Below are 14,699 nucleotides of genomic sequence, written 5' to 3'. Positions count from 1 at the left end.
AAATATTGTTGGTACCTACCGTTAAAATATTCCGGTAGACATCGATCGAGACTGCAACTGCAATGATCTATCCATCAACCTCAATATCCCAGATCATCACCAACGTAAACACCGTCGATCTAACACCTGGATATTTGGCTACTCGAATGTTGGTCGTTCGAAATTTTTACCAGTCGGATTTGCGGCCATTCAGTGTAATGGTCTATCTAAGCTTTAACCCACACCCTCTGAACACCCAACTAACACACTTAACGGAGCTATTGTGAACTAAGAATGTGATCAGGTTGTGACTAATGTGCGATTTCTATTATTCATTCGGCCAGTTGTTCTGTTAATAACTAATTGTAGATAAAGGGTGTAAATTTTGAACGGTGCAAATAGCTAATCGCAGACTGCACTGGTCGAATGAACTTTAGTTATCAACAAGGGACGTATTCGCAAGTAAGTTTGCTAAGAAGTAAAAAATTATTTTCAAACCCCTCCGTGACTTCAGAACGAGCTGCCTGTGGCTTCTTTGAAATTTGGTCAAAGACCCTGCGATACCGATGACGTTTCGGGTGTTTTTTTTTTTTTTTCTTTCTTTCCTTCCTCTTCAATTTATAATCTGTTATTCTGAAAAGAGCCCCAACCACTATAACCGTTGTTAGGAATTATTTTATCCGATAAGCAGACAGGTATGCGATTACACGAGGCAGCCCCACTAGTGCCAGCCCTGTCCTGGACCAGAGTATTGATCCGCCAGAGCGTACAGTAGTGCGCCAGAGTCAGTGGCTCGATGAGAAGAAGAAAATCCTACAGTAAAGCACAGCCACATGATTAGTAGCACTTTTATTATTTATTCGTCTGAATTTTAATGGTGTCGCAAGTCGATAATAAAATAAACAAAAGGGTTGTTTGTTGTTTGGGCTGATGAAGAGGGCACGACGGTTGTAACTTAGATACGTACGTATTGCACTAAGGAAGTGTACGAAACTCATTTCGGTTTATTTAACTTTAATTTCTTTCTGCTTACTCAACAATTAATATTCTCTCTGAAAAAGACACTCTCCGTGCCAGAAATGCCAAACGACCCTTTTGTTTGATTTATTATTGACTTATGCCGCCCAGAAAGTTGGATAAATTTAATCCAAATAAGGTCAAGGTGCTAACCACACCGTGAATTTATTGTTAGCGTAAAACTTCCGATAAAACGCGATAAAAAAAACCCCCACAGACATTCGTTTTGCAAGAACCGACGCGAACGCGAGTTAGTGACGAATTACGAGCAAATTAGAGAGATATAAGAAAGCTCACGCGGTCGTATGAAGTATTATATGAATACTATACATGTTACAATCCGTGTAACCAACACGATGAAAGTCTAAGGAAGCAGGATATTTTTTCTTTCAAGTACAACCCCGGTAAACGATGTTTAACATGGGTAATAATGACAAAAAATTTCAAAGTAGCGTTAAAAGTTAACGAGCGAGTCTGCAGGCAGAGATGTAAAATAATAGTAACAACGAGAAAGTCCATCCAGCTGGACAAGTTAAAATTTATATGGCTCAAAGTATTGCTTACTGAACTTAACGCTTGTAACCCTGTTACAATTTTAAGGAATTTAAAAAAAGGACTTGTAACAAGCTACAGCTCGTTACACATCATCTTGTCAGTTTATCTTTCCAATCTGTGGGTATTATTAGGATGCTCGTTATTTGGGGCGTAAGCAAATTTTTATCGGGCAGCCTCCAATTGATATCAAATCACCAACAATGAAGAGTTAATTAATCTTTATAAGTCACAGAATTGAATTTTCACCAATATCTAGTTACTTGATCATTTTTCGAAATTGTATCAACTAGGTTACAATACCATCTCGTTGGTCTTACGGTGTTGATACGTTGAAAAATCAATGGACTTGTGTACACGGTAAATGGGAATGGAACAAACAGTGTAAGCTTACAATTAGAGTGTATGCGAGTACCATACTTGCGTGTTATATGTATATACAGCGCTATACGAGGATACATATTATGAACACTTGTTTTCAGCAAAAACGAAAGTATAGATATGGAGAAAGAGAAGAAAAGAACGAAGAGAGCAGTTCAACAGCGAGTATGAAACCAAGAAAAAGAGGGAATGTTAGCTTAATGAAAGGTTGCGAAACGACTGTGAAAATTACATTTGTTTATGCGTACTTTGTCGGCTAAGGCATCCCATATAGGTATGTTTGTATTATTATTGCTCATACGGGATAAAATACTTAGGTATGCCTGCAGGTAACAGATGGTGAGTATCTTATACGAATACGCAAATTGATAGGATCCTGACTCCGACGAGTATGTCGCATGTTTTAAACGTTGTTCCAAGTTGACGCTTGTTTTCAAACAACCATGAGCTAAAACCAAATGTAAAACTAAAATATGGAAAAAAATCAAGTAAACGACAAGAACACAGTTAAATTTGGACGATCCCATAGGTAACAGGCCAGCACATTATTGTATTGTCTACTCTGGTCACGTCTAAATGAGTACCTATAACTATTAACTACTGCATTGCACCCTGTTTCTGATTCGGTCACATCTCAACGTACGTGGCACAGTGCATACAGATAGCTTGCAGGTATGCGCATTAGCGTCTCCTTCATTTCAATTCGGAATAAGGGTAAAACGTAAACGCTCAGTCATGCGATTGATTGATTCGATCGAGCCCTAGTAACGTCCGTAAAGGTACAGAGGGTGTTTGTGAGTAAACACCGCAGTATGTTGCGTTGCCTACCACTGAGGGGAAGAAATATCGGTAATACAGACCTGCCGAGTTATCGATAAGTATCGCGTTCAAAGTACTCGCGGGTGAATTGGAACTACTCGTGTTGCAAAATTGTGTGTATTGGGCCAAATAGTTGTTTCGCTGTTTATAACTCATGCTAAAGCATTCAGTGATCGCGTTCCGAAATCACGTTGAAGTGATCACATAATTTGACTTTACTAAATTGGTTATGACTCGGTGAGTCTCTTTTACCGATAACTGTTCCCCTCGGTGATAGGCAACTCAACATACTGCGGCGTTTGCTCGAAAACACCCTGTATATATCTGATACAAAATGTACCTGGATCACTGAATGAGGCTGATTCAGCTACTGACGCTTACAATTCCGCTTTAAAAAAAAAACGACTTTGATGTATCGTAACAAGTATACAATTTCCCGATCATTTTCAACGATGATTGCCGCTCGTAGCATAAATTGACGTTAATCTTAGATTACAGAGAGACGTCGCATTTGAAGAGGAGAAAAAAAAATTTGTATCTCAAGGGATTATTTCATAAGAAGAAAAGAATAACTGGAGGTTTAATAACACATGCTACGTGTGTATAATACATAAGAAAAGAAAAAAAACACTTTCAACTGACGATGAATGAAAAATATATTGGCTTGAAATTGCTTGATTTCACATGTAATGCCCCGTATACAATATATTACTCGATCCACTGATTCATAAAATGGAGCAAGTGCCGTTGTCTCGTTACCGTTCCTCGCATCATCTTCCACACCAATCAGTAAAACTCTACACTCTGTTACGCGAGGTCCGGGTGTTCCGAGTAAAAAAGATTCACGCGTGCCGAGTTGAAACGAGGCGTCTGGTGGATGGCAAAATATAATTTTTCACCGACAATTATGGATACGATATACGTGGGGTACCTAGTTATAGACGGGGATGAGGGCATACGTATGTATATTTAACGTATAGATAGATCGATAATTATAGGTACTACCGTGCATGGACAGGTATAAGATGCGGTAGGCAGTCTGTAGGGTGCTCATGCGCGGCACAGCACAATAGTCTGGCCAACGCCTCCCTGCATCATTGAGCGTTCCTTGCCACGGCAACGAACCAGAGCCCGCGCAGACCCTGTAATTACAAGGGACCGGTTCGGTTCCCCTGGCAGTTAACCCGCGTACATGTACCAACGTACGTACGTTCGTTCGTTCGTTCGTGCATAATTGCTGGAGCCAACAAGGCCCAAAGCACGGCACCGCGTTTCGCCAGTACGCCTCCGAATACTTAGCTCCATAACCATCAGGAAACATGGATAAAAGGCTGCACGCACTGATCGTCAATCGATAGATTGCCCATTGGTGAGCGTACTCGAAGGTCGCCGCTCTCAAGAATTGAACTCTGGTGATTCATATGCCCGCCGGTTATTTCACAATTAAGCAATTTTAATCATTGAGAGTTGTCGGGTGGCTCGCGCTAACTCTGCAGTGACGTCAGAATTCCGTATGGGAAACCGGTAAGAAACTGGTTCGGCGTCTGGACAACCTACGTAGGTGCACACAGCTGGTACGTTTTAATACAGCCGTGAAGTATAGTACGAGTACGAAGCGGCTACTCCGAGATTTGACGATCATCGTGAGATCACCGGGCTCATCGCGAACTTGAATGATTTTCACCTTTGACCGGGACCATTGAATCTGTACTTAATCTTGATAATCATGATTCCCTGTTTATCAGGTTGCGCAGTATTTTACTACCAGTACAGTAATTAAGTACACACAACATGGAAAATGAAGTGGTAAATTATCTGCCAGACGGAGAACCTAACCTACCTGAATTATAGATTTTAGCGCACACCCTTGAAACCTGCAACCATTGTCGCGGCGGACAAGCGCGTAACCAACTTCAGTATTGTACCATGTAAAGATGCTGCAGTACACCGAATATTACATGTATGAACCTGCACACGGTAACCCGAAAAAGTTCTTATATCGTTTCAAGTGACCTGCTTCTAATCCTAGCCTTGCTCCTTCAGGTACCAATTATCTTCAAGATCTTCTTTAGCGTGACGCGGAGTGCGGTTAAAAGCAAACGATCCTGCCTCGATCCAGACCATGCACCATGACTCCCTGTGGCCTGTAGTACATACTCATCGAATACGCCGTAATTATGTAACATCAACGACCCATTAGCTTCCAATTAGTACCACCGTAAAAATACTTATTAATAGTGTAACTTTACTGGCCATAACGGATTGCGCCATAGGCGATGAAAAGCGATGATACGCCGGAACGTGAAAACGAAATGAATGATAATAACAGAAAAATCTCAAACTCGTGAATATTCAATCTTCCATATTCACAGGTTACATAGATATCCCTGATTCAAACGATTTACCACATACCGTGACAAACACGGAGAAAGTGAAAGAGTAGATTTTACTGAATACTGCGGGAAAAAAGGGGGATGGATACGTCAGGTTTCGTAGTGAAATATACTTCGTAAAATGCCGAATTTACCATAGAAACGGTAAAAACCACTACATTTATGGTTAAAAAAAATATATAGTTAACATGGGTATTTTTTGACGAAAAGACGTATCCCTTTTTTCCTACAGTTTAGAGTAAAATATGCACTTCATCATCTCTGCACGTGCGAAAAAAAAAAAACGTTCAAAAGTCAGCAAGATTGAGTAAGATTAATTTCAACAACGTTGGACGAGGTATCTTGTACCTCATAGGTATCTATCTACCATATTCATCCGTTGTACGTACACCTACGCGGCTCGCATATATTGCCAGCGGCTAGACACGATTGGTTTCGGCGAACTTGCTTAGGTGGAGTGAGGTTATATCGCTAGAGTTCTCTTCCTTCCTCCATTCCTCCCCCCTGCCCCCTCATCTCTCTCGCCCTCCCACCCTCTCTCTCTCTCTCTCTCTCTCTCTCTCTCTCTCTCTCTCAGTCTCTCTCTCTCTGTATCTCTCTCGTTCCCTGTCGAATCACCGCATAACGCACACACAGAAGAGATTTACAGTCGGCCAACCGACCGGTTTTCAACCCAGCACTCATGCGTTCTCGTTGTTGTTCCACATAGCAATTTACGTATAGTTCCCCCGTTTACATTTTGCAAGTTTTTTCACTCTATAAAGAATACATCAATTCCCAACTATATACGTTTCAACATTCTTGTCCCTCTAACATCTATGTAGTTAGGGTATGAATTGAATCTATCTATATTTACCCATTCTGTAAATATCATATCCAACGCATTAAACGCTTATAATTTAATGTCCGGTGTCAAATTCGAGGCTACTTCTCATCTCCCTTCCGGCCTCGTCCCCTCTCCGAACAATACGCCACGCATGCAGACAACTATACTTGCATAACGCGAAACAATAAGAAGAAACTGCACACGTCGTGAGAAAAAATGAACTCGGCCTACAGAAAAAGAAGCAAAAATTTCACTTGCCCGCGGTACGGTTTTCTTCCCATCTCGTATTTGGTACCTACATGTTACCGCAGTGATGACGATAGTCATAAAGAAGAAGGAAAAGACTTCTCCTTTTACATGGAAAGGAGGGCTCCGGAACAGATCGTAATCACTGTGACTTCAGGTTCCTTAGAAAAAGATGAAAGTGCAAAAGGAAAAAGAATGAGGAATCAGAAAGAGCGCGTCCATAACTTACAGACATTCGCGATTGACAATGCGCGTGGCAGCAGCGGACAGATACTCGGTACCATTATGTAAAATTTCCGTAAAGTAGTGACGGACATTTACATGTATGCTTGATGTGCAATATAAGATTTATATACCGCATGATTGAAGGACGAACGGAAAATCACGGTATTCGTTTGCACAATTTTATTCATTGCTGATATTTATACATGGGTGAAGATAATTTTAATGCGTGATAGATACAATTCGTCGTAACGACAATATAGATACGACACGTCCGCAATGTCAATACGAAGAAAAACGAATTATGTACACGAGAAAACAATACGTGCAGAACAGTAGCATGTATGTAGTGGATATCCGTGTTTATCTGTGTTGCTGGATAACGTGAGAATTTCAAGAAATACAATGGTGAAAGAATGAAATTATTATTTTTCAACATTCCGGATGTGTATCAATTTGGTGAGAACCCGACGATATGCGAAATGAGTACCCAGGTGAGAATCGAATACCATCCACGAGAAATGGATTCATTTTTTCCTGAAACTACTGCCCTCCGTTATACCAACATACTCTCGTCCTAGCGGTTTAGTTATTATACCCTTTAACTATCAGATACATAGATCGATATCTGGTGAGCCATAAAAGGGACCCAATGGAGAACGGCTGCGTGGCTTAACATGTACGACGATTTCTTAATCTTGTACGTACTACGTATAAACGTAGGTAGCTGAAGTAGAAAGGCGATTACTATACGATACGCCTAATATTTCCTGTAGGTATTGTCTACGAGATCGGTGATACCTGATCGATTTCTTCAACACAGCGTAGATAAACGATGCGTTCATATTATCCCCTGAGAATTACCTACTTCAAATCGGCTTCTCAAGACACGGATTGTGATTGTGAATCGCTCTTGGTGGTCGCCGATTACTCTTACGAAATAACGTGTAAGCTGAACAAAAAGACATCAGACGAATGAAAAGTACATACTGGGGCTAAATGAGTTTGAATCCAAATACGATTGGCCAATTTTCGCGATTTAAGGATCGATACGAAGGAATCACAAAATGCGAATACCAAGTTTTCACTTTCGCTGTGGGCATCTACGGTGCAAAATTTCTCTTGTTACAACTATGCGACCCACATGGCGAATTCGTCGATGTTATCTGGGATAGTCTTTCAATGTACACACGGGGACAATGAATCTGAGACGGCTAATTTTTTACACTAAACAGTTACGTTGGCAACACAGAGAAACCTAAAGCGCCACAGTCGGCCGAGCGCGGAACTAAATCAATCTCAATAAACTAACATAACCCATGACCGTCGAATCTAACCTTAGAATACGTGTCAATCCAACAAGTAATTATCCCCACGGTATTCTAAGGTTAGATTCGACGGTCATGGGTTATGTTACGTTTATTGAGATTGAGTTAGTTTCGCGCTCGGCCGACCGTGGCGCTGCAGGTTTCTCTGTGTTGCCAACATAAGTGTCTAGTGTAAAAAATTAACTGTCTCAGATTCATTGTCCCCAAGTATTCCTATGCCTATAATATCAGTAGTTATATCAGATAGTAATTCTTGAGACTGGTCAGTGTCATTGTATCCTATATGTACGGTATATCATCGATGTACCAATATACAGCTTGCTCGAATACACAGAAAACTGTTCGCAAATTACGTAAAGTGAAATTCGCCCCGGAGGTATGTGTACAACTGCACACCAACAGACAGGTTTACTAGTATATGTATAATACGTGCCACGAACGATTATCTCTTCCTACGGCTTTTGTAGACGTTACATCCAACCGAGTTTTACCTTTTACAACTTTTCCCGCATACCTTTTCCCACCGGCTAGGTACAACTCGTTATGCCTATTATACAAGCCCCGCGGTTGCCGTTCATTATACGCACACGGTTAAAATGCGTATTATATACCAATCCGCCGCGGTGTACTAATATCACCTCACCGTGTGTGCCCGAGTTAAATAAACCCACGCATGTATGAGTATCGAGTATACATGGGCTATAACTATATTGCTGCCCAGCAATATAATGAAAGCCAACGTAATTGTTATGTGTTTATAAGATATCAGATCGCGTAGCTCTCAAAGTTATAAACACTCTCTCGTATTCCGCGTACACGTGTCGGTGCGGTAATATATATTAATTAGGGTGTGCCAGAAAGAAATTCTTTTTCTTTTTTTTTCTTTTCGAATCTCCCACATTAAAAATATCAAACTGGTTTCGTGAAATGAGAAGCCTCGATTGAAAGAGGACACAGAAAAAGTGCGAAATGGTGTTTCACTCGACTATAGGCATTAACACTGATGAGGCACCTTTTAAACTTGGTTATCAGCATCCCCCTTTCGGTAATTGAAATATTACGTGACATTCAGCTGTTTTGGCATGTGGTATAATAAGTAAAGAATAAAAAAATGTTGGTAATAATTAAGCTATTAACATTTACTTCCATTTTTTTTCCGACCGCGGATATGTGCGTATTTGTGGATAATAATGACCCTCGTGAAAGATAGCATCAAGCGATCAATGCTAACAGGTGCCTCATCGCCAATATTGCGATGAGTCACCTGATGCTGGCTTCAAATTTTCGAAACCCCCTTTAGCGAAAAGAATGTTCACACGAAAATACTTAATTACACGTTATGGTAGCCAAGAAAAGTACCAATTATTTTGTCAAAAAATCTTTAGTACTACTAATTTTGCTATAAAAATGTACCCAACGATTTCATTACGGACTTTTAAAAGTGAACTTCATTGTGAGATAATTGAGTTATAGAATGAATGATGTTTTTCGCAACATACACACAATCGCCTTATCAATGACCCGAAATTCATCGACAAATATGAAAATCAATGATAAATACAAGAATAAATCAATGAGCAACAGTATTTATTTATTTCACAACGGCTTTTTAGCACCAAAGTAAACAGTACTAGTAATGGAGGAACAAGATTAAAAAAAAAATTACTATCTTTTATTGTGACTAGACTAATGGACGGAACAGAGCGAACTAGAATATATTTGAAAACTCCGGATTTTCACTTTAAAACGCCACAAAATTTTTTATATTACCTTAAAAACTGACTCCTGTACGTCCGTTTAAGTGAAGCTCTGCAGAAAACGATTGGCAAAATGGTAATCACGTTTGTAGGCGAACGGAATATCCTTAGAATACGTGTCAATCCAACAAGTCATTATTCCCGCGGTATTCTAAGGTTGGATTCGACGGTCATAGGTTACGTCACGTTTATTGAGATTGAGTTTGTTTCGCGCTCGGCCGACTGTGGCGCTGCAGGTCTCTCCGTGTTGCCAACGTAACCGTCTAGTGTAAAGTATTATCCGTCTCAGATTCATTGTCCCCAAGTGTACGTCTTACATGTATTTACAACGCGCCACCGCCTCCCTTGCCCACTCGCTCCGAACACCCACGTTGTTCGTTCGACTTTATACCGAACCGCGACTCATTGTCAGCTCAGCTCGATGTTGCGGGGTAGCAGAAGTCGACATGAGCGCCAATGCAAATCTCTCAGGGTGTTGCAGCATACCCTGTATACCTGAGGGACAGAGGCATTCGTCCGGTAACAGAATAAATCTTACCGTTAGACACGCAGGTCACGCATTTCAGGCATCCGCTGTTGACTCCGGCTTTTTGTCATTCCCCGGATCTTGAATCATAAAGAAAGGGAAATTTTCAGACGACGGATTAAAAGTCTTGACACGTTCGTAATAATTTTAAACCCTGGCGCATCTAACTGGGTAATTTTTTTTTGGAATAAAAACAGAAACGTGTTTTCGTTATATAGAAATTTTACGTATCTAGGAACAACGTATCGTTTGTTTCTCTTGTAACTTGCGTCGTTGTAGTCATTGGCATATGAAATTTTTTTAGAAAGGAAACTCGATCCACTTTTCATTCCAGAAAAATAGTAGGTCACTGGGAATCTATTAATGAACATTACTGTACATATCGTATTAAGTCGTACCCAATGGAGGAATAAACAAGTGAATAAACAGAGCAATCACGAAGCCAATGAAGTTGCACTTTAATTATAATTTTTTCGTGCAGCAAAAGAGAAAATAAATAATCACAGCAACCTTGAACATACGAAAAAACTAGCCTCCGACAATGTTCAATATTTGTAACCTCGCGTTTTCGAATACAATTTTCCCACAGCAAACTTGGTATTGTAATACAAACCAGTAGCGACCAGCAGATAGAGACGCCATCGGTCTGAAATAAGGAACCCAGACTACTTTCGTTCCGTTTGGGAGTCTAGTTGTGTACAATACATTGTCAGTTCAGGTCTGCAAATCTATTGGTTGTTCAAGGAATGTATACCTGCGACAACGAGGAGAGTGAAGAAAAAATAAAGCATGAAGATGACGATGAATCAGCGGGTGGAAAGATTCTCTACGTACACCGAGGAAAAGTTGGTAGATAATGTCTTTTCGAAGTAAATGCTTCGAAGCTTTGAAGCAATATTTCGAATTTTGTTATTCGAGTTTACTTCGATAAGTGAGGTAAAGTTAATATTCATTAATGCGTTGTTTTCTGCTACGAAACAAAATACTAGTAAGATTCTACACGAATTATGTGACAGTGACTCCAAATCTCTCACGTCAGCTTCATCGTCAGTCATTGTCACCTGATCCGTATAGAATCGAACTCGCATTTTGTTTCGGGCCGTAAAACAAATTAGCCGAAAGGTAAATACATTAATGAATATTACTGTACAGTAACGAACGATTGCGTAACACGGATATCGCAAAAAGTCCGTGACGAATCGTCAAAAATTCCAAATGTGTAGTTGGACGGGTTATATAATGATAAATACTTTTTTTCAAAGTGACGTATCGGCCTTGCATCGGCGCATAGATCTTGAAATATCTTTTACACACAACGGAACAGCGTTGCTGCAAAAGCGTGTTTCAAAACAGGGTTCGTACGCTTTTTGGAACCCGAAATTCCCTGACTATTCCAGGTGTTCCAGCCTGAAAATAGGATGTTTTTTCAGTAAACTTCCAAGAAATATGCCGCTGATTAATGACAATTTTTTTGCATATTAATACTAATACCTTCAATATTACCTAGTAATTAATTTACTGTCAGACTACTAATTTACAAACAACAGCCAGCGATTTTCAGTAAGAAAAAAAACGAAAGGAGGTTTGATATCAAGTAATGTACGTATAAGAACGAGTTTGTTTCTTCAAGAATCTTAAAATTCTAGTCTTATTTTCGAAATTCCCTAACTTTTCCCTGAGTTTTCCCGGTTTTCCAGGTTTTCCCTGTGCGTACGAACCCTGCAAAACTACATTGTTCAAATCGCGTGCTAAGATTTTGAAATAGTGTCTAGTCGACACGATAAATAATATATGGTGGCCATAAAACTTTGAAGTGGGTTGATGGTCAAGTAGATAATAAAGATAATAACTTCTCTCTCTCTCTCTCTCTCTCTCTCTTTCTCTCTCTCTCCTCATAGCCCTCGATCCTCGTTCTGGCGTTGGTGCCGCGTCAGAGGAGTTCGATGGTAAGTAGTAACTCCCCCTGCCCTCCCAAAGGCGAATTCTAGGCCGGTCACTTTTACTTTTCACTCTCTCAAGAGCCGGCACGACGCCGTCCGTGAAGCGCGCGCAAACTCACTCACATAATATTCGTATGACCGCTCGTACGAAGCTTAAAGAAAGACCATCTCACGCCTGCGATTTTGACACTCCAGTTCCTTTCCACGAACAGAATTACGTCTATACTTATTTGGGTATCATGTATACCTATATCTACGTTCACGCTGTACACGTAACGTATAAACGATAAATTCTTCCCACGCTGTTGTTCGCCACTCTCGCATATCTCACACTACAATATTTATCACAGTCATTGAAAAGGGGGAAAGAAAAAAAAAAACCACAAGAGTAAAAACCGAGCGCGACGTATGAAAGCTAAAAGCATGGTGTATAATTCTATTTTGATAAGTTTCGAGAAGATATGTAGAAGCTACGAAAATTTTTGGCTGCGTTAGCGATAACGTGAGGTTCGTGTGTCATAGCCACTGTCAAAAAATATGATCTACAAATGAATATATGTACCCTGAGTAGATTGGTACACAGATAGTGACCATAATATTATTATAGGTTATAGAATTCTGACATTATCGATTGGACATGAACCTGTGAGCCATAAAAATCGGCGAACCTAATCTGAGACTTGTCGTTAGCTCGGAATATAAATTTAACAAAAATAAAGAATCTGTAAATAAAAAAAAAATGTATCGAAAAGTCGGAATTAAATCTGAATAAAATGAGATTTTTTTTTGTTTACATGGGAAGTTTCATGGATACGAGAGTGTACGCTAAACTCTAATCGCGAAAAGCATTTTTTTTTTTTTGTTTTGTTTTTTTATTGTAGAAACAGTGGCCACTCACCAACCTAAGGTAAACCACAAACACATCGATCCACCGTAAAATTTACTATACCTAATAAAAATCTACGAGATATTTCGACAGACATCAAGTGATGTTATAAATACCTGCAGTATTGTGTCGCCACGTGCTTCACTTCGTATTTAATTAAGTCCGACAGGCAACACCTAATGGAATATAGTAATATAACTAATCGATGAAAAGCGTGGCGGGTTTTATTATCATTATTTTAAATATTTCAATTGCCAGCGAAACTCGTGTAAGCTGCAGAACGTACCTACAACGAGATGTTCTCCAATACTTGCCGATAAAACTGCCGATACTCAACCGTTCACCAAAGCTGCAAGCTGTTCAAATACAGTTCTAGCCTGCAAAGACTCTGTCAACAAATTACGATGTCGAGTCTGTAGGTGTATGTAGTGAAAGAAGCGTTTGAAACGATACGGAATTCGTAATTATTGTACCTTGGAGGTTATTACTGCACGCAAAACATTCAATCAAAATCACACTCGTAATATTATAATATATTATTTGAAAATTAGACAAAGTTTGAGTTTATTTCTCATTATAATGCATATAGGTGTAGTTTACGTCCAAGCTGACGTGTATAATAATACATCGCACGGTGTTAAAAATGTTTATTAAGAATATTTCTGTAAAAAATGTATCGATCGTTACATCTTCAGTCGTCAACTACGGTTGTCGGTATCGATCTTTTTCTTCCTGCCTAGATTTAGAATGTAACACGCAATTTATATAATCGATCGGGACTAATAATATAATATTTCTAGGATAGAAATGCTTGGATATTGAAACATTTCATCTAGCAAGATACATAATCACGTTTTTTCCTGCGTGTAGAGGATCTTTAAATTATTTACCGTGAATGGCACCTAATTACACGAATATGTATAATATGCAACGTTACATAATTAGTTTATAATATATACTAAAATTTTTCGCGATAAAAAAAAATGACAATATTTACGATAAATACCGAAGGTCAAGAAGAAGAGAAAAAGAGACCGTCGCACGTTTACAAATAAAACCAGTTCATAGTCGAAGAACAGTTAAAATAATTAAGGCAGCAAGCTGCAACGGTTGGTAAAGTAGAACGGATATATAATGTATCGTATAACACGAGAGTTGACCGTTTCAACGGAAATAGTATAGATCTCAGACTTCGTTTCTACCGTAGAAAAATAATTCAACGTTGTCATGTTTTATGTATAAATATATATATGTATATATATTTATATTACATTCAACGATGACTACATAATTTATACCTGCGGTCGATAAAAATCTCTATGCCTTGAACTCGTCTGTTATGAATATGATCGTTATGTATAGTGATGAAATCGCTGCACAGAAAATACCACTACGGCACATCACACCTCTCGGCCGATAACGACGTCACCACAACGGTGCGTTGGGATCGGCGATAAAACTCAGGTGTATGTGTGACGTCGTGGCCTTCCCTGCGCCGCATGAACGCTGGTAATGATGATCGATCGTGACGATGCTGTTAACGATGACGACGATGTTGATAGGATGGCGACGCCAGCTTCTCGGAGAGATGCGAAGCGTCAAATTTTGCCAATTACGATTGGCGTCGACGGCCTCGTTGTCGTCCGAGAATCCACGTCGGGAAATTTCGAGTGGTCGACCGGTCGCTTGTTTACACCTCCGGAACCAACCAATCAAGGACTCGCCGATCGCAGATTAAACGAAGAAGGGATAAAACAAAATGAATTAGCTCTTTACCAAAACACAATGAAGTAATCGAAACGGAGAAGAAAAAATAAAGAGTGATAG

General features: G+C 39.7%; 1 protein-coding gene across 8 annotated transcripts in view; it reads right to left on the bottom strand.

The window, feature by feature from the left end:
- Positions 1-14,699, bottom strand: part of LOC124305543 (protein shank-like) — a 67,121-nt gene that overhangs the window by 34,995 nt on the left and 17,427 nt on the right. For 7 of the 8 annotated variants that reach the window (XM_046765115.1, XM_046765111.1, XM_046765112.1 and 4 more), the window contains exon 2: positions 10,059-10,126. The exons of the other annotated variant lie outside the window; for it this stretch is intronic. The gene's annotated coding sequence lies outside the window, so the exon portion shown is untranslated. The remainder of the gene's footprint in view (positions 1-10,058; positions 10,127-14,699) is intronic. 8 annotated transcript variants of the gene reach the window in all.

Source organism: Neodiprion virginianus, chromosome 5, assembly GCF_021901495.1.
Source record: "Neodiprion virginianus isolate iyNeoVirg1 chromosome 5, iyNeoVirg1.1, whole genome shotgun sequence".
NCBI classification, from domain to species: Eukaryota; Metazoa; Arthropoda; class Insecta; order Hymenoptera; family Diprionidae; genus Neodiprion; species Neodiprion virginianus.
Note: the sequence above shows the minus strand (reverse complement) of the source record. Positions and strands in the feature narration are given on the sequence as shown.